Genomic DNA, 25,402 nt, shown 5'->3' on the forward strand with positions numbered 1-25,402 from the left:
ATCCATCTTGCCTGCTCCTTCCAGGTATGACCTCCCCCTAGGCAGTGGCCGGGTGATGGCGTCTGCAAGGCAGTATTGACCAGTGACTCGCCGAAAGGAGGAACTATCCCAGGCCCAGAAGAGACTTTGAAAAGGAGCTCCGTTTGGAGCTGGATGTTGAGCGACCATCCCTGCCCTCTCTTCCAAAGAGCAGAGAGAGGGCGCAAGGCTTTCAGGTCTGCCAGGACGCCTGTCTTAGCTGGTTCTCTGTGCCCCCTGCCCAAACCTAATCGCTCCATAGGGTTCTCCCTACTTGAAATTCTTTCCAAGAAGGTGAGACAACAGTAGTGTCAGGAACCAACTAAGAACAAGACCAGTGCAATGCAATATCTTCAGCATGTTAGTGTTAATATTTTTATCTGGCATGCACTTCTATTAAAGAATCCCTATTACAACGCTAATGCACAGTGGTGGTTTGGCTTCTATTGATATGTTGAGTCCAGAGAAAAACATACAGCTAACAAAACCTCTTGTTACTGAGTGTGCAATGCACCCATTGCTGACACAACCAGCAACACACAGCTGGCAGGACCTGAGCCCCGGGGGCATCCAGGGAGCTTCCTCCTGCTTTATCCCGGCTGCTGCTCCCAGGATCAAGCTGGAGGGACATGCCGCTAAGTGCTGGCAGCGAGTGGCTGTGGCCAGCAGCATCTGGAGTAGCCCATGGAGCAGACAAAAGGGCCAGGAGGTGAAAAGTGGCACCCCCAAAGCAAGAGCTGTAAAAGTAGAAAACTCTTAAAAGAGAGAACTCTTCTCTGTAAAAGAGAAAACTCTTCTCTTAAAGTAGAAAACATCTATGAAACATGTTTTCTCTTAAAGTAGTTGCCACAGGACATGGGACTGAAAACATGACTCATGCTATAAACTATGAGGAAGAATGGGAGGAGCAGTTTTGAAAGCAAAATGGATTTTTACAGGAGGCCTGCGTAGGTCAAAGCTTTCTGTTTACTGATTTAGGACCAATTAACTTTCAGCCTCCCTTTTTTCACCACAGAAAGGTAAGCCTAACATCCTAAATGCTTAGATATGGGAGGGTTGGATTTTGGGGTACATATTTGTGTGATAGACCCTTCTGGGGAGGAGCCAACGCTTTGCAGAAACACTCAGCCTTTGGGGAAGTTCTTGCAGTGCAATTTCTGCAGGGAGAAAACATCTCTGGGAAGGAAAGAGGCCCTTCAGCTGAACAGTAATAGTTTATTAATTGATTAGTCTTACAACTCTATATACTGCTAAAACTCTCATGTCTATAACATTCAGCTGGGTGAAATGGTGTGTTATAGGGCAACAATTTTTGAACCAAGGTACCTCAAATGGACTAACTTATAGAATGCATCAAATTCTGGGACCCATTACTCCTGTGGTTTAGACATTTGGGGAATTTCTAGCTGCTTCAGCACTGCACTGCAGCAGTCAGCCCAAGTTACGTAATCATCATTGGCACATTCCTTATATTACCATGGCCATATAAGGCAAGGCCTGACAGGTGAGCAGCAATTGGCTGTTTTGGAACCGAGGCAGAAATTTGAAATGGTGGGTGTTGAGGGAAGACAAGGGTGCCTGCTGGTGAGGTAGGGCTGGCTGGGTGGTGCCAGTGGTCGATGGGTAATGTTACACACACTGCTCCCAGGTTCGGCTTATGGTCACTCACTCACACACTCACAGCCTGTTGAGGCACGTGGATCTTGTCAGCCCCCCTTGCTTTCTACCTGGGTTTTCCAGATAGGTGAGACTGGAGCAGACAGACACACTGCCCTGGTCAACAGCCGGAAAATAATCAGGGATACACACAAATCACTTCCAACCGAACACTGAGGCACAAGAACTTCTTTGGAATACACGGAGACCCAGTGAATTTAAAGTAACAGCAAAACTTTACTGGTTGCAAGGTACATTTGCTCTTTCTCATACACACACACACGCTCATCCACGCTTACCCACGTCCTTCCCAACTAGGCTGCCAGGCACTAGCTAGAGGAATGGAAGCTGCCAAGTCTGGATCCAAAGGTGACTCAGAGGACTAAGATGACTCAGAGTGGGCGGGCTTTGGGACCCCTTTTATCCCCAAGAGTCCTTGCTGGGTTGATTTACAAGTTGATGGGATTGGGGTGAGGGCTTCCATGTGCTCAGGCCCAACTTCCTCTTTCTGGTTCAGGTCCTTTGTTTTTTCCTTAAGGACTTGCTTCCTTATTATCTACCCCCTGAAGGGATCTCATAGATACGTTTCCTGGCTTTTGTCCTCTCTGCTTATGTGCCTGCTTCATCTTTAGGTTATGGCAGCTTCAGCCTAGTCTCACAGTAAGCCATCTTGCTCCCTTGAGGGAGGGGCCCTTAGGGACATGCTGGAATTGGGAGCGGGGGTACAGTTTTACTCACAGACCTCAGTTTCCTTGGTTCCAGCTTCTCCTGGCAAGGTGGCAGGCCAAGGGGAGGGGGATGGGGAGGAGGGGGAGGCAGCTTCACTGGGGCTCTCCTGAGGGTCATGAGGGGACAGCAAATGGCACAAGCCTATATTATATGTGGAAATGAGGGAGGGAGGAAGGGAGAATATTAGGGGAATAGTGGGGAGATGTGTCTGGGAGTGTCTGAACATGAGTATATGTTTAGTAGCACCATTTGAGAGAATTTGTAGGAACGATTAACAGCTAAATAGTGTGGAGAATCACCTCTGAGGACCAATTCCCATCCTTGCCAGCCCAGCTCTGCCTTGGTTCAATTCAATTCAATTCAATTCAAACCTTTATTGGCATTACAAACATTAAAATACAAGGAATTAGCATATCATGACGATAACAGCAAAAAACAATACTCAAAGAAGTTTGGTTACATTTCCTTTTGAACACTTCCTCCAAGAACTTAGCAACGATTTGGGTAATCTCAGATATAGCATCAGAAAGCAAATACCAGCAAGATGATGCAGGATCCACAACGTTCAGTGGGTATTTACCCTGCAAAGGTCTTAAGAGCAATTCATGCCAAAGAGACACAAATAAATGACAATCGAAAATGATATGATAGATTGTATCTGGGCTGCCACAAAGACAGAGCCTGTCATGAATGGGAATGCATTTATACCTTCCAAGGAGCACCTTAGAAGGAAAAGCATTCACTCTAGCCAAGAAAAAGGCCCTTCGCTGGGAAGGTAACACGAGATCATTTAAATAGTGCGCCATCTTGCCCAACTGATTTTCTATACCAAGCATAGCAGGGGAGCATACGCAAGGTTGGGCTGGTCTGAGTTTGTGGTATTCTAAGTCCAAAAGTCTCTGTTTAATAGTGCTAAATACAAAGCTTTCATCTGAAAGGTATAGGTCCTCAGTTGCAATCCCAATCTGCTTAAACTTGGATCTAATATGTCATGACCACAGCGAGATGTAATTGTCTTTTTTGAGATATGATAGCAGACTTCGAGGAGCTGCTCTAAATAAGATTCTGAGCCAATATTTAATTGTTAATATCAGGCTTTAGTTTCAATTAAACTTTCACCTGTTCCTAGGCAGATTATGGGATAAGAGACTCAATTAGGAGCCCCTAAGGGCTGCCTCAGAAAGGAAGCCTGTATACCTTCCACTTTAGCGTTAAAAGCTCTCAACCAAAGAGAGATACCATAAAGTATTTGAGAGAGAGATTTGGCTTTAAATATCCTAATTGCTGCCGGTACAAACTGATTACCTCTTGTAAAATAAAAGTGTTTAATCTGGGCGGTGGAACAATTGGCTAAGTGGATTGACTTATTACAATGAGTAATTACAATGAGTAATTACAATGAGTTACCCAATAAAGATTATAGCTAAAAGTAATGCCAAGGTATTTAAAAGTTTTGACTTGTTCGATTTCTGTACTGCCCATAGACCATCTCACCAGATGCCATCTTTTAGCAAATGTTATTACTTTTGATTTGGAAAAATTAATAGTAAGTGAGTTACTTTGACAATAATTATAGAATGCCTCCAAATATCTTTATAAGCTCACCCTCGAACAGGAAAGAACTGTGGTATCATTGGTGTAAAGTAACAATGGAGTAGGAAGACCGCCAAGACTGGGGGGGTGACCATTAACTGAACTAAGGGAGTGGGCCAAGTCATTCAAGAAAAGGTTAAAGAGGTGAGGAGCAAGGACACAGCCCTGCTTAACTCCCTTCTGCGTAGGTATTCTTTCCGTTCAGTGACCCTTAGTTGAATATTTAACTTGACAAGAGGTGTTTGTATGCAGTTTCTTTAGTAGGAACAGCAACCTCAGGTTTATTCCTTGTTTCTTCAATTTAGTCCATAGTACACTCCTCGGAATAGAGTCAAAAGCGCTTTTAAGATCTATAAATGCTATAAAAAGCTTTTTCCTTCCTAAATTCAGGTATTTTTCAGTTAGGAAGTTCAGTGTAAGGCAGTGGTCAATCGCAGAATTTCCTTTGCAGAAACCTATCTGTTCAGGCCCGATTACATCATTTGTATACATCCAATCTAGTAAACGGCATTCAAGATGTTTAGCGTAAAGCTTGCCTAAAATAGATAAAAGGCTGATTGAATGAAAATTACTGGGCTGATCAAACCCACCTTTCTTATAGATTGGAATTATTATCGAATTGAGCCAGGTATTCGGAATTTTGCCGTAATGATCAACGAGCGTAAATAAGGAAGGCAACAGCTGGGCCCACCAATCAACATATTTTTTAAGTAGTTCAGCTGGGAGCCCATCTGGGCCAGGCGATTTCCCCATTTTTAGATCAACAATTAATTCGATGATTTCGTCTGTGCTCACCGGAGGCCACGGTGGTAAATCTAAGGCAGTGGGATCATCTTCCTCATTGTAGGGAGCTACAGGGGCATCATACAATGTTGAGAAATGTGCCACCCATTGCTGAGGTGTAATAGCAGGGGTGGCAAAAGAGGAGTTATCACTGGGATTGCTCGAAGTAAGTTTCCAAAAAGATTTACTATCCTTGCATTTGATAGCCCTATACAGTTGGTCCCATTTACCCTGAAAAAATATTTTTTTTCCCCTAATGATGAAGTCTTGGAAGCTTGCCTTATGTTTTAAAAATTCATTATATTTGCTAGAGTCTCCAGCCTGGCATAGTTCTTCAAACATGCATCTCAATTTCTTTTTCCGGATATGACATTCCAGGTTGAACCAAGTGGAAGATTTTGAGACAGCTACCTCAGCAGGTTTAGCTTTTAGACTACTTCTGCTAATTAAGCAAGAGAAGATAGAAAGAGCATCTTCAACTGAAGTTGAGTTAGTTAAATCCACTTGCAAGCTGATCATTGGTTCAGATCCAAGTAAAACATGAAAATCCTTTTCTAAAGCTGCAGACCATCTAATTCTTTTAAAGGCATTATCAGAGGCATGACTATCATAAAGCGATATACGCTCAAAGTTTGATAAGTTACATTTTAAAACTACAGTCAAAGGCAGATGGTCACTTTCAAGGCGGGGTTCGATGGTCAAATAGGAAATATCGCACAATGGGCTATACAAGCAAAGCATATACTCTATTACAGTTTGACCCCTTGCGGAGCTAAAAGTACACCACTTTGAGTCAGGGTTTGCTGACCCAAGTTTCCTGCAAAAGAAGACAATCAAAAGAAGTTTAAAAATTTATAAAATCCATGTCATGCATTTTGTTTCCCCACCCCACTATATTCCAAGAAATCAAACTCAAGGAATCAGAGGGGGTATAAGTACTTAGTCAGTCCAGCTCAGTTACAGAAGGATCATCGAATATGCAACCATTTGGGGAATGGACTTTGAGGCAAAATGTACGGCTTCCATGTTTGTAAAGCTTGAGTCAATCAGTAACTCCTGGGGGTTAGGAGTAGCCAGACTGGTCTTTAGGCCTTTAGGGATCATTAGGGTAGGCTTCGCATGAGGACTCAGTGAAGAAAGGATCATATTCTCTTTGTTGTTCACTGCAGGGCAGGAAACCTCATCATCTCTTATGTTTTGTAGTCAGTTTTTTATTAATTCGAATCTTTCTAAAATCATTTGTTGATCCAGAGTGGGTAAGGTTCCAAAAGAACAAAGAAGATCTTCTTCAATTGGGTTTTCCAAAAAGTTGTAGAGTCTGCTGTTCTGGGGTTGAGTCCACTGTTCACCGATGGGTTCTGAAGGCTGTTGGAATTCTTTTGCAGACCTGTCTATCGGATCGGTCACCGCCAGCTGAGGGAGCATTGACTCCCGCTGCTCTTGTCGGAGTTCTTTGTTGGCTGGCTTAGTCGTTGGCCTCTTAGGGAATAGAGCTTTGACCGTTGTATTAACAAAAACATGTGTTGAGAAAATCCCTTTTATCCAAAGGTGCTTTTGATATTTTTGGATTAGTAAGGGCAGTCTAGCAGACTGAAATACTAGCATAATTCTTTGTGCCCATGGAGTCTGATTAAGGAGTTCTACTGATTCCAAATCAATCAGTTGAGGTCTGATACGAAGAAGTGCATGAAGATGGGATTTAGCCTGAAATTTGTTTTTCCAACTTGGAATTTTCCCTTTCTAAGTGCCCACTGTTAAACAGACTTTGGTTGGTTGTAGTACCAAAGATTGGGTATAGTCTTCACGCTCTAGCAAAGTCTCTAGTTCGCTGTTAATTCTCCGAGATGTTTCACTCTCCTGGCAGTCAGGTGGAACTCGACATAACTGCTGAGCTCTTTGATTAAATGCTGGAGAAAAGACCTGGGGATCATGACGTAATTGAGCAACTTTAGTATGGAGCTTCTTCATTTCAGTCATAAGACTGGAAAGATAAGTTTCAATTCCTTTTATGTTTGCAAAGATACGCTTCACTGTTTGGGTAATTAAAGCAATGTGAGACTGCTCAGAGGCTAACACATTGGACTCTTCTTTTTCTTCTGACTCTTTCCCACTTCCTTTTCCAGTTTTCTCTGACTCCAAAGCCCTGCTAGGGAAAAATGTATGCTGCTTCTTTAATTGCCCCTCCCCAGGTCTGGCTTGGGCGTCTTCTTGCTTCTCCAGCACCAACCCAGATACTTCTCCGCCCTCCAACTCCACGAACTCACAGCAATCAGCTGCATCACCAACAACAAAGTCCTCAGCTCCCTCTTTAGAGGTAAAAAAAAAATCTATCTTAGTTTATTTGCCAGCTGGTAACAGAGTTGGCTCCTCAAAGCTCCTTGGACGCTTGCCAAGAGTCATAGTCCTTCCTCCACTTTCGTTTTTGCACTTCCTTTTTCCAAGTCCCAAATCAAATCCCTGTTGCTGTTAACTTAGAAGGTTTTCCAGAAAGATATATTCTGACCAATTGCAGTCTTATAGTTGAACCTAGATTGTAATCCACGTTAAGATTTATTCTTGCCTTTTTAGTAATAGTAGCAGGATTTTTTTCCCTTGGATTGAAAAAGAAATCTACCTTAACCTCTCAAGAGATTAGGGAACCTCTCCAGGCAGCTCCATGTCTTCCTCAGGATCTTCTGCCTTGGTAAGTATGGTCAGTCCTTCTGATGCCCGCCGTTTAGTGTTGCATTTCCTTGCAGGAATAGTCCAGGAACTAAAGCCTGGTAAGTGAACCTTTTCATCATCTGTGGTCAGCCATGTCTCTTGGAGTGCTATGAAGTCAAAATCAGAGCAATCCCACCACAACCCCATCTGTTGCTCTGTTCTTCCAGCCATCAATTGTCCAAGTCAGTAACTGGATAGAACCTTGTGCTTAATGTCAGTGGGGGTGATTGGGAAATTATTGGAATTTCGGGTTAAAGAACATGAGTCTTTCAGTCTTTCAGTGGGAGTGATGTTATCTAAGATTCCTTCGGTGTCGAAAAAAATGCACTGGTTTGAAATGTGTCTATCTTCACCCCTGCCTTGCTGTAGCATGAGCTCCGACAGATTTTGAGGTGAGCAGCAAGTTGGGTGGGGTGCTTTTGCAGGTTGGCAACTCAGAATAGTATCAACATCCACAAGGGATACTTTACCCCTAGGCAATGATGATTTTCCTGCCTCAGTTTCTCTCCTTAACCTACTTTGGACTGCTTCACGAGCTGTAGCCCTAACAGATGATTTGGGGCTCGTGTCTATTTTTAGAAGTGTTGAGCTAAGGGTGTCCTCCTTGTAACTCAGTCCTACTTCACAGCCAACCTCTGGTGGTAACTGACAAAGATTTGGGCTGCCTCTTGCTTCCACTTATCTATTGGCCTCAATTTTGTTTCCATTTTTTACATTTTCTGTGTGGTGCAATATTTTATCAGGAAGCAGAGGAAGTAGGGTAGAAACTACTCCGAAGGACTCTTTTGTTGTTCTTTTCTGTGTCTGTATTCCGTGTTAAAATAGGGGGAGAACTGGCAGATGGTTTCTCAAGATAGGTGTTATTTTCTTGGGCAGTTGGGGTTGCCAGCTCTACTAAAGGTTTAGCGGCTTTACATGTTATTGCTAATAATTCCCTCAGATCATCTATCCCTTCTATACTATCCACTTGTTCAGTATCTGGCAAGGTACTGAAAGAGTTAATCAAATTTGTCTGTAAGGTTCTTCAAAAAATGACTTGCTATGGGAGGTACAGATTGTTTGCTCAGGCTGTCTCTTCTCAAGGACAACAGTGATAGAATGTCTTTGGAGTTCCTTACTTTTATGTTGCTACAACTAAACTTTAAAGTAATAGCACTCACATTACCAAGATGAGTTATTAATGAGCTAATTTCCTCTGTGTGAAACATACAAAGTGGGAAGATCTCAAACTTGCTCAAAAAAGGCTTCATTGTGAACAACATGCTGGTGATAGCAGGATCTTTAAATATTAGAAGGATTGGTTTAGAGTCTCTCCTGGGCGGAAGCCACTCAGCCTTCTGCAAATCAGTTGACTGCCTTTGACAGTGTAGAAGCTGGCTGAGGGAGAAAACAGCTGCATTTCTGGATCCCCATTTTCCTCTGTTTACTCTCTTATTTTGGATTTGTAGGGTGATCTGATTTGGCTGTAACTGACAGTTATGGTTTAATTGCTTTTCGTCCCATGCTTCCTGAGAGAGTGGTAGTTGCCTTGCATGTTCCTCTGGACGTAGGTTGAGATCTCTTAATGTATTCCTCATTCTCTTTTTAGGTTCCAAAATAGGATCCACCTTTCCACCCTATTACCTGCGTTTGAGACACAGTTGTCTCTGGATTAGCTTGCTTTGACTGACTCAGCAGTAGTATTTGGATGACTGTGTTTAAGCTTAATAAGAGACTCTTGTGGAGTGTCCACTTTATGGTTAACTGCAGTTAGAAGCTCAGAAATTGACAATACCGTTTGTGCCATCAGCAGGCATTGTCTGGTTATAAAGTCATTAACATTTTCCTTTTTTAAGTCCTCATCCCCTTCCTCAGGAATAGAAGCAGAAAGATCAAAAAGTTGGGAGCTCTCTATCTCCACTTGTAGGTCCCATTCCAGGGGATCCTATCTGTTAGAGAAGCTATCAGGAAAAGTAGAGGGAGCTTGACTACTTATGGCAAGTAGCTGTTTGCTTTTTAAATAACTGTCAAGTTTGACCTGTTTGGTAGGCTCGAGCAAAGTCTTAGAAGCAGAATGTGAACACTGCCTCTTCTTCCTTTCCCCCATGGCAGAAATGGTAAAAATACAGGTCTCCAGCAAGAATAATAAAAATAAAGGTCTCCAGCAGAACAAAAGTAAAAAAAAAATGAAATAAAAATAATATAAAATGGAATGGAATAAAAGTAAAAGATCTAGTTAGAAAATGAAAAAGTGGCTTTAGAGGGAGCTCTTAACAATAGATGCTGCCTTGACGCCATCGTTCTGGGCTCCATCCCTTCAGCTGAGCCTTGAGTGTGGCTGGCAGTGGAGAGTCCCTGATCTCCAGCCTCGGCCTAGAAGCACATGAAGGTTTTTCGGAAGTTACGGATGAGGCTTGGAGATCATCAAGGCCTGGCTCTTCGTGCAGGAGGTGCACTTGATACTGGGATCAAATAACTTTTCCTTGTCCTGCTTGTGAACTTCCAAGGCATTGTCCAAACTCCATTAATTGACAAATGGCATTTTTTTTGTGCCCAGAACACAGTCCTGCATGAAAAATCCTACTTTATTGTATTTAAGTAACCATGGTATTTATTTAAGGATTTTATGAGGCTGCCCAATCATAACTGATAACTCCGGGCAGAGCTCATTAATAAAAATCAAAAGCAATTAAAAAACAAAGACCAAATAATATAACACCAATATCGCAATATATGGTCACGATAATTACTGATTACTTTACTGTATATTTATTGATTGCTATAACTTATATCCACCAGATTCTGTCTATTAAATCTGAGTCTGCAAAACAAAGTTCTTTTAAACTGAGGCCTTATTTTATTAGTCACTGTCTTTTCCAGTCAGAAGCTGGGGAACCCTAAGAGTCACCTCCCATATCTTTTTTTCCTCCATTGTAATAGAGCTGCCAGAGGTCTCTGCTACTACTCCTTGAAGTCATTTATTGAGGATCTAGGCCAGGACTTTTGTGGAGGTGTAAACGTTGGGCCTCTCTTCTTCAGAAGGATCATAGTGCTTCTTTATTGGGTATCCTATTCAGACGGACTTGCAATTTGACATAATTTGCCACCTTTAAGCTACACTGGGAGTATTTGGTGAAAAGCAAAGAGTGGATGTGTCCATCCTTAGTCTTCTCAAGGATAAAATGCCTCAGTTCTTCAGCATCTCTTTGGAGGACTTTGTTTCTAGTACACCAAATTCCTTGTTGCCCTTCTCTAATGATATCCCCGTGTCTCTGAACGCCAGGCAAAGTGTGGCGCCCAGAACTGGACACAATACTCAAGGTGGGAATGGATCTACACAGAATAAAGTGAAACTATAATCTTGGAATTATGCTTTGTGGATGCAGCCTAACATTTTATCTGTTTTGCACATATTTATTCAGATTGTAATAAATGAAGGGATATTTTACATGCATGGTAAACTTGTGAAAAAGCTAAAAAATGTTGGATACAAATATTCAGATGAAACAAAATTTTCTTACTAGGACTTATAGATAGCCAATTAGAAATTACTCATGGATGACTAGTTTTATATATGGTGACTGCAGCAAGGCTGTTATATGCACAAAGATGGAAAAATAGAAAAATGCCCACAATTGAGGAATGCATTATGAAGATGGTAGAACTTGCAGAAACAGCTAAATTGACTTGCTTGATTAGGGAAGGAACAATAATCACTTTTATAAAAGAAGACACATAACACTGGTGCGAAAAGAACTGGACAGCTCCTGGCCCGGTCATGATCCACACCTATTGGCTAAAGAAACTAACAACAGTGCATGAACACCCAGGAGCAGAGATGAACCAATCCAGGGTGACACAAGGAAGGACAGTGCTGATCATGAAAGACCCCCACAAGGGAACAGCACCGTCCAACTACAGCCAATAACCTGACTCCCCACAACATGGAAAGTTCTATCAGGCATCCTAGCTGCCAGGCTACAAGACCATATGGGCCAATACATGAGCACAGCTCAGAAGGGCATTGGGAACAACACCAGAAACTCAAAACACCAGTTGCTCATAGATAGAGCAGTCACCCGAGACTCAAGGTCTAGGCAGACCAATCTGAGCACAGCCTGGACTGACTACAGGAAAGCCTACAACTCAATGCCACACACATGGTTCTGTGAATGCCTGGTGCTATGCAAAGTCAACAGGACACTAAGGACCTTCCTCAAGGACTCAATGGGACTGTGGAAGACAACACTGGAAGTCAACTCAAGACAGCTCGCACAAGTGGCCACCAAGGGCAGCATATACCAAGGTGATGCACTGTCCCCGTTGCTGTTCTGCATAGGCTTAAACCCCCTCAGCCAGATAATCACAAGGACTAGATACGGGTACAAGTTCAAGAGTGGAATCACCATCAGCCACCTCCTCTACATGGATGACATCAAGCTGTATGCTAAGAGTGAATGAGACATTGACTCACTGATCCACCTGACACAGATCCACAGTGAAGACAGTGGGTTGTCATTTGGACTGGAGAAATGTGGCAGGATGATAGTAAAGAGAGGGAAGTTAGTTAAGACTGATGGAGTGGAACTTCCAGTGGGCCACATAGCAGACATAGAGACCAGCTATAAGTACTTTGGTATCCCACAGTCACATGGGAACCATAATGAGGAGGCAAGGAAGACAGCAACATCCAAGTACCACCAAAGGATAAGACAGGCCCTGAAGAACCAGCTCAATGGGAAGAACAAGATCCATGCTATCAATATGTACGCCCTGCCAGTCATCAGATACCCTGCCGGAATAGTGAGCTGGCCAAAGGAGGACATGGAGGCTGCTGATGTGAAGACCTGGAAGCTCCTGACAATATAAGGAGGTTTCCTCCCCAAGTCCATCACCCAGAGACTGTACATCAGCCAGAAAGAGGGCAGGTGGGGTCTAATGAGTGTCAAAGCCATTGCCCTGGATGAAACCCGGAGCATCCAGAAATACATCAACAGGATGGCACCCAAAGGTGAGCTGTTGAGAGAATGCCTGAGACAGCAGCAGACATGGGAGGAAGTTCAAGTAGAGGAAGTACCATGGCAAGACAAGACTGTGCATGGGATGTAACATCAATGGATAGCTGAAGTGTCTGACATTGGAAAAGACAGCACCGAAGCACTGATCATAGCAGCACAAGAACAAGCACTAAGAACCAGATCTATAGAAGCAGGGGTCTATCACACTAGACAGGACCTAAGGTGCAGACTGTGGAGAGAGGCCTCAGAGACAGTCCAACACATAGTGGCAGGGTGCAAGATGCAGGTAGGAACAGCATACACTGAACCACACAACCAAGTACCTGGTATTGTATACAGGAACAACTGCACAGTTTATGGGCTAGACCCCTCCAAGTCCAGATGGGAGGTTTCACAGAAGGCTGTGGAGAATAACAGGGTTGAGTTCCTATGGGACTTCCAGATCCAGAGAGACAGGCAGGTACTGGCCAATCAACCAGACAAGGACCAGAACACACAATGGTGATAGATATAGCAGTACCAAGTGACAGCAACATCAGGAAGAAGGAGTATGAGAAGCTGGAGAAGTACCAGAGCCTGAAGGAGGAAATAGAGAGGATGTGGAAAGTCAAGGCCAAAGTGGTCTCAGTGGTGGTAGGAGCACTCGGGGCTGTGACTCCTAAGCTGGGAGAATGGCTCCAACAGATCCCAGGAACAACATCAGAGCTCTCTGTTTCGAAGGGTGCAGTGCTAGGAACAGCTAAGATACTGCGCAGAACCCCCAAACTCCCAGGCCTCTGGTAGAGGACCCGAGAGTGAGGAAGACACATACCACCCATAGAGGTGAGAGAGGATTTTTTTAACATAACATAACATAACATAACATAACATAACATAACATAACATAACATAACATAACATAACAACATAACATAATATTACATTATATTTAAAAAATCCTCTCCCACCTCTATGGGTGTTCTATTATAATATTATTTATTATATATTATAAAACAATAATATGCTATGCTACACTACGCTACGCTACGCTACACTACACTACACTACGCTATACTATAAGAATAGAATAGAACAGAACAGAATAAGAATAAGAATAATTAATAATATTATATACATAAAGCAATCACTTGAGCCAGCCAATTTAGATCATTATTACTATCATCCTATCTCCAACTTCCCCATTTTAGGGAAGGTTGTACCAAAGGTATTGGGATGGAGCTAGAATCATAAGGCTCATTTAGCCCAATCTCCTTCTCAGTGCAGGATCCATCCCTAACAGATGACCATCCACCTTCTCTTTGAAGCTGTCCAGCAAGGGGCAACCCTTACCACAAAGGGGTCTAGTATCTGCATCTCTACTGGAACACCCTCTACTGTCAGGTTCAGCCCAAAGAACTCCACGAGACAGTACAGATATAGTTCTATAGCATTTATTAGCTTCCACCTACAAGACAGAAATCTCGGCAGACTGAATCTAAACTTCCCAGGCCAGCAAGCAAACACTGCGAATTCCTTAGGGTGATGCCAGTCTCATCCTCTTCACCTTTCCACGCTCATTCTGGGGGCTAAGGAAATGCTTATCTCCCCGAGCGCGGCCTTCACCAAACCATTCCATCACATCTACATATGTACGGCCTCCTTTTTGATAATCCACAAGGGGCAGTTTTCGGCGTTTCTGCACCTTCCAAATAGGGATGGGCTACTCCAAAGAGGGATGGGCTACTCAAGGTGGAATCTGCCTGCCCATTAGATGCAAGCCAAAAGGAAAGCTCTGGCTTCACATCACTGCATAGGATAGGGGGCACCCTGAAGGTAGGCCTCTTGGTTACAGGTTTCCATCACCGATCAGGAAGAGTGCCGTATATGTTGTAAGACTGTAACCTGCCTAGAATGTATGGAATAGATGATATACACAAGCTTGTAGAAGTAAATAATAAATAAACAAACTGCTATGCTATGGGTAACATAATACCTTTGTGAATGTGCTATCTGGTTTAACTTGAAAGTAAAAAATACTGTTCCCTTCAAACTTCATTTTCCATAAATATTAGTTCAATTCTCTAATTTTAATTTTAGATTGGATATAATCCATCATAATGGACATGAGGGAAGATCTTTACAAAGCATTGAATGAACTGGTTGAAGAGCAATTTGAAGAATTTAAATGGAAGCTAAAACATATTGATTGCAATAGAAAGGAAAACATTCCGAAAGCTTCATTGAAGAAAGCTAATCGACAAGAAGTTGTGGATCTCATGATTCAATATTATGAAGAAGATGCTCTAAAGGTGTGCATTCATGTTCTTCGAAAAAGTAATATAAATGATGTTGCTAAAAAACTTGAAGAAGCTCTACAGGAAGGTAAGAAAACCCAACATATTGCAAAAATGTTCTCTCTGCTTAAGGTCAACTGGAAACAAAGACCCATTGTGATTTGGGAAGCTGTCTGCCACTGAACCTTGTTCAACTGATTCATGGTTGTTGACTAGGATTGGCAGTGGCTCCCTGGGATTTCAGAGCGGGGCTTCCCTTATATCTGAGATTCCCTGTCTGGAGCCTGGAATCAAACATAAGGGAAGCCTCTGCTCTGTCACTCAGCGTGGCATTTTCCTATCGCTGTCAAAGTAAAATTACAAGCCAAGGTCAAACAAAACAAGCTAGCCCATTGATCTAAATTTAAGGGAGATGCTTAAAAGTTGAATTTAGTCCATCCTTTTTTCGAGCATGCTTCCGGACATGATACAGTGTTAAGATACCTTACAGGTGGTGATGCCATTGTTGCTACTAGGGAAGAGAGCAGAGCATGTAATGCTGGGGGGAGAAGGGAAGCATTTTCTTGCAGGAGCCCCAAGTGGAAAAGAAGTTAGAGCTGACCTTGGGGAAGGACAGCCTCTACATATCTAAAACCCCCTATGTACATTTCTGCACTAGGGATCCCAAATCTGGGAGCCAAGAATTTCCCCAGAACCAGTCCTAATCCCAAGAGGAAATGACACTTGGGCCTGGTTGCAACTTGTATCGCTGTTTCAGTTTGCCTCGTGTTCTGGTGGATGGTCTACAGGTAGTCCTTGCCTAATGACCACAATTGGGACCGAAATGTCAGTCATTGAGTGAAGTGGTCAGTAAGTGAGATACCCAGGTGACTGCTTTGCTGAACAACTGCAATCCGGGCACTCCTTGTTACAGTCATTAACCAGTGTTCTGGGTCATTAAGCAGACAGAGTGAAAGAGCTGTCTGCTGAAGGATTTCAGCTCTGTGCAGAGCTAAAATTCTCCTAGCAGGCAGCTCTTTGACAATTAAAGAGCTGCCTACGAAATGGTTCACCCCCCCCCCCCCCAGTGGTGAATGGAGCATCTGAACATTTGAGGTCTGAAAAGGGAGGGGAAACCTCCCAGTGGTAGGCAGTTACGGAGCTCAAACTCTGAAGATTTGAGGTCCATGCTTAACCTCTGAAACCTTGCAGAGGTGTGAAGGCATGGAGCTTAAATCTGAAGATTTGAGCTCTGTAAGTGCCCACTGCCATGTCCCCTCTGCTTGCAACATTCCCTGCCAGCTTCCAATAAAGAAGCTGACAGAGAAGATTGCAAATGGCGATCACATGATCGCAGAGCACTTGGCAACCAGTCATAAATGCAAGCTGGTTGTCAAACACCCAGAATGTGGCCAAGTGACTGCAGGGTGGGGGGCGATGTTTTATGATGGCCGGAAGTGCTTCACAGGCTGTAAAGCACCCTTTCTGAGGCCATCATAATTTCAAACCATTGTTAAATGAACAGTCGTTAATCAAGGACTACCTGTATGTGGAAACAAGAGCATTCCTGAAAGAGGGCACAACCTGCCCACCGCTTGAAGAGCTGTCCAAAGATCTACAGGACTGCAGTTTCATTAAACTACTTAGGCTAGAGAAGAAAAAACTGAAAAGATATAATAGCTGACATGGAGTCATTGAAACCCAGTTCACATTCAGATGAAATATGGTGAAGAACTCACTTGGCTTCTAAAACTCCAATGCCTGAAAGAGACATACATACAGTTTGAAAAACCCAAAGGATTTGTTATGCCAAAGGGGGGCTTTGTTGTGATGAACATGGTAGGCAAACTCCCCAAATTTAAGATATACTTGGAAAGTAAATTGTGGAGGATTGTAATATTGGGATACACAGACCCCAGCCTCATTGTTGGGCAGGCAAGGATTTCTACACCTTTCCACATATGCAAAACAAACTGGGATAGAAAAGTAGAGATGAAGGTAATGCAGGGTGGGGACTCTATGCAGAGGCCAGCAGGATGAAAAATGCTGCCCAGCGGGGTGTCTTCATTAGACACTACTGCAGGAGGAATTGGGAGGGCCCTGCAGACTGAACCAATGAGCACCCAGACCCACCTCTTCCTTTCCCAGAAGGAGGGGATCAGGGGGAGCTCAAAGGTGAGGAGACAAGCCAGCTCTACTTCAATAGGAGGCAGCTCAGGCTAACTAATGTTTTCCTTCCTGACAAGGGACGCTTTGCTACACAAAAAAAAACACAATTCCAGATATTGACCTCTTGGCAGCCCTTCTCACTATGTGCTGTGCTTCTAATTCTAAGGATTCTTCTTTACAGTTCCTATGAATTGTTATGAACTCCTTTCTCTCTTTTCTCCTTTTCCTTCATTGTCAAGCTGGAGTTGCCTTACACCTGTGCCAAGCAACTGGCCTTGGCTGCTCTCTCAGCTGTGACTTGTGGGTTGACTCCTCTTAGCCCTTGGTTAACCCTTTAGCTTCCTTAGGTTTGGCTGGTGTTTTAATAGTTTCAGCCAGGTTCCTGCTATCCCAAACACCTGAAGGTACTTTAGCATCTCATAGAACTTCAGTCTTTGGCTGGGTGGGGAAAGGTTCATTAGCAGCTGCTGTATGGCTGTGGGTTATTGATGTTTCTCTGCTTCACTCTGATTTCAGCTGCTGGTGCATTTGAATTCCTCAGCTGATTTTCCTGCACTGTCTGTCACCCACTGCATACTGCACAAGCCAATTTATCCTGGCGTTTGAGCCAGTTAGCCTTGAAGAAGAGGCTCAAGTCCTTGGGCTTGAATCCTGCTCTCTTTTAGATCCATGTTCCTCCTGGTTGGTTAAGGCCTCCCAGGAGAGCCCATTGTTTTAATTGTATATATAGTATGTATTTTATATTTATTTATAGTTTTAATGTCTTTGTAACCCGCCCAGAGTCCCCTATTGTGGGGGAGATGGGCGGGGGAGAGACCAAATGAATGAATGAATGAATGAATGTAGCTGAATCCAAGAGATGGTGAATGCTCCTTGATGGGAGGGGAGGATTCCACCTGCTTGAAAGGAAGCGCCAGTTCAGTCTCTTCTTAAGAGCCATCAGTGGATCCAATTTTTGTTCGATCTGCAAACTTCCCTTTTTAGGGAAGGTTCTCGCGAAGGTGGTACAATCGCAGCTTTGAAGAGCCCTGGAGGAAATGATGATCCAGGTCCTTTCCAGTCCTGTTTCAGGTTGGAATGTAGCACTGAGATGATCTTGATGGCATTTACGGATGGCCTCTGACAGGATCAAGACATGGGGGGGATATCCATCCTAGCCCTCCCTGATCTCATTGCACCTCATTAAATGCCATCCCCAGTGCACCTTGTAAATATAAAAAACACAAAATAAAAAAAACACACACATCCCTCACATTCTATTCACCATTGCACAACCCCTGATGTTACATTAATATTGCACTATAGAGTAGAGTTCAATATATGATATTTTAAAACCTTTCAAGGAATCCACTAGGTGGCACTTCTCTCCTTCAGAGCCGACACCAAACATCAGTGAGGGAGAACAACATTTTGAAGTCCAAGAAATCTTAGATGCTAGAAGACGAAAGGGAAAGTTACAATTCCAGGTGCAATGGAAACATTTCGCTAAATCCTATTAGGAGTGGGTGGATGAAAAACATTTAAAGCACCTAAACTTGTTAAAGAGTTCTTTAAAAAATATCCAGATAAAGCAAAGTCAATGTATTTCTTGAATGTTACAATGTATCAATGCATGACAGTGTATCTTTCCTTGTGTTTTTTTTTTCTTACAGATATAATTTTCTGTGTTGAAATTCCCTTTTTCCTGGAGGAGCAGAATGTCAGAACCTCGCAATTAACTGCGTGGACTATTTGTAATTGCTAGCTTGCTCAGTTCTGCCATAGTTGTAGTGGCGGGGCAGGGGGGGTTTTTGAAACCAATTAGGTGCATAACGGTTAGTGCAGATGGTTTGGGCTTATCTAGTCTTTAGGAACCTCAAGGTCATACTGGCATGAGAGCAGAGAAAGGGTCCAGAAAGAATGAGGGGTAAGGGGGGGGCAAGTAGAAGGGCTAAGAAAGCATTGCTTTGCGTGGGCTTTTCAGTTTCAGCAATTCATTGCTACGGACTGTATGTTAATCATCAATAAACTGACTTTCTTTTAGACTTGCTGAGTCTTTGGAGAATGGTTCTTTTTATTGGGATTTAAAAGCTGCAGTGCCTGACAATCAGTATGGGAGAAGTGCAGCTAAATGCAATGCTGGATTGCTCTAAGACAGTGTTTCTTAAACTTTTTTCTCTCAGGACCACTTCCCACTTTTAAAAATTATGGAGGATTCCCAAAAGAACTGTTGTTTATATGGCTTATGTTTATCAATACTTACCATATTAAAAATTAAAATAAATGTATTCACTGCCACTACTGCTTATCACAATTGTTTGATGGGGTTTTAATATTGTATTATTTTTCAATATAGAAGGTCTTTTGGGTGCTGAAAGAAAATGTGATTTTAATTCTTCTGAAGACTGTGGCCTTTTAGTTTCTCTTCCTAGGGGCAGAAACAGGCCAGTCTCCTCTCTGTATTTCTTTAGAGGATTAGACAAAGTTTTGCTGTTTAGGAATTCTTTCCTTCCTTTACATTCGTTTGCATTTTTGGAACTTTTATCTGAATATGAAACCCATCTAAGAATTATGAGCCTTCACTGGACACAGAGAGGTGATATTGTCCATTATGCTTAAATATTTGGAATGCTTAAATATTTGTAATGATAGGTGGAAATGACCTTGGGAGAGAGGGCAACGAGGCACAGCCAAGGGAATGGTCAGGTAAAAGCATTCCCCGCAACAGGAATACGGGTGGGGCAAGAGGCTCAGAAGAGACCCTCCCTAGTTTCTTGGGCTCTAAAGGAGACCGGTGGGGGGGGGGAATGTACTTTCAGCTTTGCAAGATTCTGTCCATGTAGCTTTACAGTAAAGTAGAATTAGATAATCTGGTTGTGTTTCTTGTCTGGTCTACCTTGCGAGGCCAACAATATTCTTGTGCTAGGAATAGGGCTAGGAACAGTTGGAAGTTAATAGACATTTTTCTTATTTGAAGTAACACCTTTGGTCACTGATTACGCCTTGATGAGTTTCTGATTTGCCATTTATTCTGACTGTTGCAATTGCTTCATTTTACTGTAACGAATTATTCTGTATCAATCATTCTGAAATGTATAGAACACTAGAGCAGAACATATTTAGCTCAGGGTTGAACCCAACACGTGTATGATTTTACATTAAGTTTTACATTTTTCTAAAACATGTTGCTCATTTGCTTGTTATTCCAATAAATTTTGAATTGATTTTTTTTTCACTGTAATTTATCTCAGTGGCCATCCTCTATCTACTTGCTGGAGATTTATAAATTACAGTAAAAGGGATAACTGAACTGAACTTCCTGGGAGAAGTGGGCACTCTGGTTTCTTCAAACATATAGTAGCACTTCACAGGCAGAATATTTTCTTGATTAGAAGCATTTGCTTGTTCATTAAAGTCATTTTAGTTTTTACAGTTTGGGTGATGATGGTGCCACACCCATTGGCTGAAATCTCTCTTTAACTAATAAGCAAACCACACCAGAAAAACAGATTGGGCAGTAACTCTTGCTTGCTTCCCAAAGGATCACATTCTCAAAATAATCCCAAGAAAGCTCTTTCCTTTTCTTGGTGGCCAAAGTAACCTCTGAGCCAGAAGGATGGTCACAAAGACAGCTGTGCACTGACTCTTGCTTGAGAAAGGTTCCTGACAAGTCCTCCCTCTCAGCTGCATGCATGTGTGTGAGAGAGAGACATCCTTTAGCAAACCAGGCGATGCCCTGTGACTTGAGATGATGTTATCGCAGGCAGGATGCTTAGGTGGCTCCTGATCGTGCCTGAAGGAATGAAGGAGACTCAAGGACTTGAACAGGAGGGTAGAAGAAGAGGGTCTGGATGCAAACAGAACAGGCAACTGATAGAAGATCCTTCAGTATTAAGCAGCATATCAAAGGATAGGATAAACAGAGAAAAAGAATCAGTTTGGAGACTTCGTCTTTTGCTTTGTTATTAAATACTTATTTTCATCAAGATGAGACTTCAGGTAGATTCACTCAGTGGAGAGACAATGGATTTCATAGAACACAAATCTTAATAATTCATAAGACAAAGATGAAATATTTTGAGATTCCTTCTTCGGAATGGGCAGAACCACTGGAGCAGTTTTTCAAATAAACCCCATAGTTTTAAAGTAATTACAAAACCAAAATGAATGCTTAGAGATTTGACTCAATTTGGAAACTTTATAAAACAAAATTTGGAGCATTTGCTGGGACTCATATGTAAGTTTCTGGGTGATAAAATACGATGCAGAAAGTGAACAAGCTAAGCACACTGTAATTAAACTGATGCAGAATTTAGACAGAACAATTGAGATGCAACAATGGGAATTTCAATGGAAGAAAAATATTAAATTTTCAGAGAATGGAGAAAACTGGCCTGTTTTATCTATCATGTATTACTCTAGTTCTTAATTACTAGAATGGATGCTTTAATGTTGGAAAAGTAGCAATTAGATTTGATCATTTCTTCATATTTGATGGCAATATTGTAAATCCAGGAATTTGGGGCAATGATTTATAATACATGTAGTCCTCGACTTATGACCACTCACTTAATGACCAAAGTTACTACAGCACTGAAAAAAGTAACTTACGACTGGCCCTCACAGTATGACCGTTGCAGCATCCTTGTGGTCATATGATCAAAATACAGGTGCTTGGAAACCGGCATGTATTTACAATTGTAGCATCCTAGGGTCACATGATTGCCATTTGCAACCTTCCCAGGGGGCTTCTGTCAAGGAAAGTCAATGGGGGAATCCGGATTCGCTTAAAAACTGTGGTGATTCACTTAACAACTGTGATGATTTGCTTAACGACAGCAGCAAAAAAGGTCACAGAATCAGGTGTGACTCACTTAATGACTGCATTGCTTAGTGATGGAAGTTCTGTGTCAAGTCCACGATGTCCAACTCTCAGTTCTGAAGCATTCTCATGTAACCAGTCTTGGTTCAGACAAATACTTCTTTATTAAGTATTTGTTTATCTATTTATCCCCCCTCCCCTTATTGCCTGGCATCGTGACTCCTCTTCACCTGTTGTTGACCTATCTCCTTCCTCCCCTAGCTTCTTCCTGGTTCTTTGGGCCCCAGCTGCCTGGCCGGCAATCAAGCCAGTCTAAATTGCCCATATATGGTTAAGCTGCTTCCCAACTCCCCTTACAACCATTAACAGACACCCCCCACTTCCTTAGTTATAAGTGGCAGAAACAAATCAATCCAACTCCCAACGAATGCAATACAATGGAAAACAACAACAGTTGGGTGATGCAGGTTCTGACATTCTGGTCTCAATTGTGGTCATAAGTCAAGGGCTACCTGCAGAATGAAACAAATTCTATAACTAGATCTTTTTTTTCAGCCAGCCACGTTTAAAAAATTAAATATTTATGTATTTATGTATTTATTTATTATTAAATTTGTATGCCACCCATCTCCTTCAATAGGTGACTCTGGGCGGCTCACAATTACAATTAAAAATAACCCATAAATAGTTAAAATCAATTAAAACCTCTACATAACTATTAAGACCATTCAAGACGACAGGAGGGGACAAAGTCTATTATCCCACAAGCCACCTCCACTGGTGTGAGCCCCCATCCGGCCCTCGGGCCTTCTGGCATAGCCTGGATTTCACATCTTTCCTGAAGGCTACCAGAGTGGGGGCACACCACACCTCAGGAGGCAGGTTGTTCCACAGGGTGGGGGACCCAGCAGAAAAGGCCCTCTTGCTAGACCCCACCAGTTGAAATTCCTTGACTGGTAGGGTCTGTAGCATGCCCCCTCTGCCAGACCGAGTGGGGCAGGCTGATATAACAGGGGCGAGATGGCTCCTCAGATAACCTGGTCCTGTGCCATGAAGGGCTTTAAATATTATTAAACCTTATATGCCGATATATGAACTAGCCCTGCATACTCCCAGTGCTTATACTGGAAAGCACATGCAGCTCCTTCTGTGGAAGAGTAGCACTCTTACAAGTAGTCCTCACTTACCATACACTCACTCAGCATCCTTTCAGAGTTACAATGGCACTGAATGAGGGGTACCTTTGAACTGTCCTCATCACTGCAGCCATCACTGTTGAGCAGAATGCAGCCATACTCCTATTGTGCAGGGTGCAGCGATACTTCCAGGAAGAGTTGCCCAGGAAAAATACACATCAGCATGGAAGATTTACAAAATGCAATGTTCATTTCTTGTTTCCCAAAGAAATCCAGTCAGAAAATATATACTAACTGGTATTTATTGATAAAAATGCAAAATTCCATAAAATGCAAATATCATACAAAATATAGGAAAAAACACATCTTCTCATGTATTTTAGCATCCAAGACTTATTGACATCACAAACTTAACAAAGTCTCTAGCTAAAAACTCTCAGAGAAGAGGTACACTACTTGGCTATTAGTTACAACTACATAACCCATAAAAATGAGTACATGGTGGCTAAAACTACACTGAGAGGCTGGGCATATAATCCTCCCATTATATTGCCACTCCATACCCCCCCACTGGGTAACCAGCATACCCACGCCAATAGGTGGCAGTAAATAGCAGTATACGTGCAGTCACGCAAGTCTTACAATTTCTCTAGACAAAACATTTCTGTGCAGATAACGAGCTGAATTTCTTCCCATGGGAAAAAATCCTAACAATCACAGCTTCCCAGTAGCAACATGATCATGCTTTGGGGGCTTGGCTCGCAATCACAACATTGCAGTGTCTCGTGATCTCATGATAATCATTTGCCACCTTCACTGCTGGCTTCTGGCAAGCAAAGTCAAAGAGAAGCCAGCAGGAGGTCGCAAATGGTGATCACGTGACAGTGGGACACTGTGACCACACAGATGTTTGCCTAAGAACGGCAGCTGGGACTATTTTGCCTACAAAGAAACCACATTCAGAAGAATGTAGATTTATGCAAGATTTCAGGGCAGTCAATCAAGATGTAAGAACCATACATCCACTTTTTGGGACAAGCAGTCTATGGGGTATCTGAGACCAGAGACCAGATTGCTAAAGAAACAGTGATTTGTTTGGGATTTGCAATCCCAACTGGCAAATGGCTTCTTTTCTCTCAGGCGGTAATGCTTGCTGTCCCTGAGAGATTGCAAATCCTGTGGCAGGAGGAGTGTTGACCCAGATTTTGGGAACATGCGAATGCCCAGTAGCATATTTCTCAAAGAAATTAGATGTTGTGGCAATGGGATGGCTAGCATGTTTAAGGGCGGTGACGACCACAAGCCTCATTGTGAACAAAACTGAAAAGCTTACTTTGGGACAACCAATGAGTGTTTATCGGCCACACTCCTTGCTAACTGTACTAGAACAAAAAGGAAGCCATTGGCTAACATCTAGCCAATTAGCCAAATATCAAGCCACTTTACCGGACAATCCAGGAATCACTTTGGCTACCTTTTCCACTCTGAACCCTGCTACCTTATTACCACAGTTAGAGAAGGAGGAATTGGAACATAACTGTGTGCAGGTGATAGAGGCTGTTTCTTCCACTAGGTCAGATTTAACAGATATTCCTTTGGAGAATCCTGACTTGGAATATTTTCCTGAGGGTGGCAGATTCATGGTAAATGGGCAGAAAAAAGCTTATAGTGGCTTGCCAGGTCCACAACCCCAGAAGTTTCCTGGGACAACAAAGCAGGATATCCTATTGTGACTCAGTGGGAGGAAGTGGAGTCCAAAACATTATCCCCTAATACGTCAGCTCAGAAAGCCAAATGGTTAGCCATGATTCAAGCACTGAAATTAGCAGAAGGAAAAACTGTAAACATTTTTACAGATTCAAAATACATTTTCAGCATCCTTCATGTACATGGAGCTCTCTGGAAAGAGCGTAGACTTTGAACTACTCTTGCTTCTACATCAAATATGCTGCAGAGATATTAGAGCTACTGCAAGTAGTACAAAAATCTAAGCAAGTGGCTGTGATGCATCGTAGAGCTCATCAGAAAGGTGACAGTGCTGCTGCTAAAGGCAACTGCAGGGACGATACAGCTGCAAAGGGGCTTTACTGACAGCCAAGTACAACGGTTGATTCCTTTCACCAAATCCACCTTATCCACCACCAAAAGGCAGTGAAGGAATATAAGGCTGTGGAAAGAAAAGATGGTTGCTTGGAACCTCCAACCCACAAAATTCTTTTGCCCAAAAGCATGCTGTAAACAATGAGCAGACTGCAAGCAGAAGTTACTTTGGTTTCACAAATAGCAGTTCAAAATCACATGGCTCTCGATTTGTTATTAGCTAGTCAAGGAGATGTCTATGGTCTTATTAACTCTAGCTGTTGCACTTATGTAGATCAGCACAGCAAGGTTCCCACTGATGTTCGGGTTATTTTACAGCAGTCTGCAAATTTTCATACTGTTTCACATCTGATTATTCTTTACCTTCTTTTCTTTTCAAATTTTTTGGAAACTTTCGCCTCTTGATTGCCAAACCTTGGGTGGTTAAACTCTTTCTCTGTAGGCACTTCCTCCATGGTGAGCTGA

General features: G+C 42.6%; 1 protein-coding gene across 9 annotated transcripts in view; it reads left to right on the top strand.

Annotated features, from left to right (window-relative positions):
* Positions 1 to 925: 925 nt before the first annotated feature.
* LOC103066255 (uncharacterized) overlaps positions 926 to 25,402 on the top strand; it is a 69,975-nt gene continuing 45,498 nt past the window's right edge. For 3 of the 9 annotated variants that reach the window (XM_088146156.1, XM_088146155.1, XM_088146154.1), the window contains exons 1-2: positions 7,121 to 7,462; positions 14,556 to 14,840. The gene's annotated coding sequence lies outside the window, so the exon portion shown is untranslated. Of the gene's footprint in view, positions 1,038 to 6,964; positions 7,094 to 7,120; positions 7,463 to 14,555; positions 14,841 to 25,402 lie in introns of those variants that run through there. The other 6 variants (XM_088146148.1, XM_088146153.1, XM_088146152.1 and 3 more) reach the window with 4 other exon arrangements.

The sequence above is a fragment of the Python bivittatus genome, unplaced genomic scaffold (genome assembly GCF_059951505.1).
Source record: "Python bivittatus isolate LINGU-HERP-01145 unplaced genomic scaffold, Pbiv_v1 ctg000480_np1212, whole genome shotgun sequence".
Lineage (NCBI taxonomy): Eukaryota > Metazoa > Chordata > Lepidosauria > Squamata > Pythonidae > Python > Python bivittatus.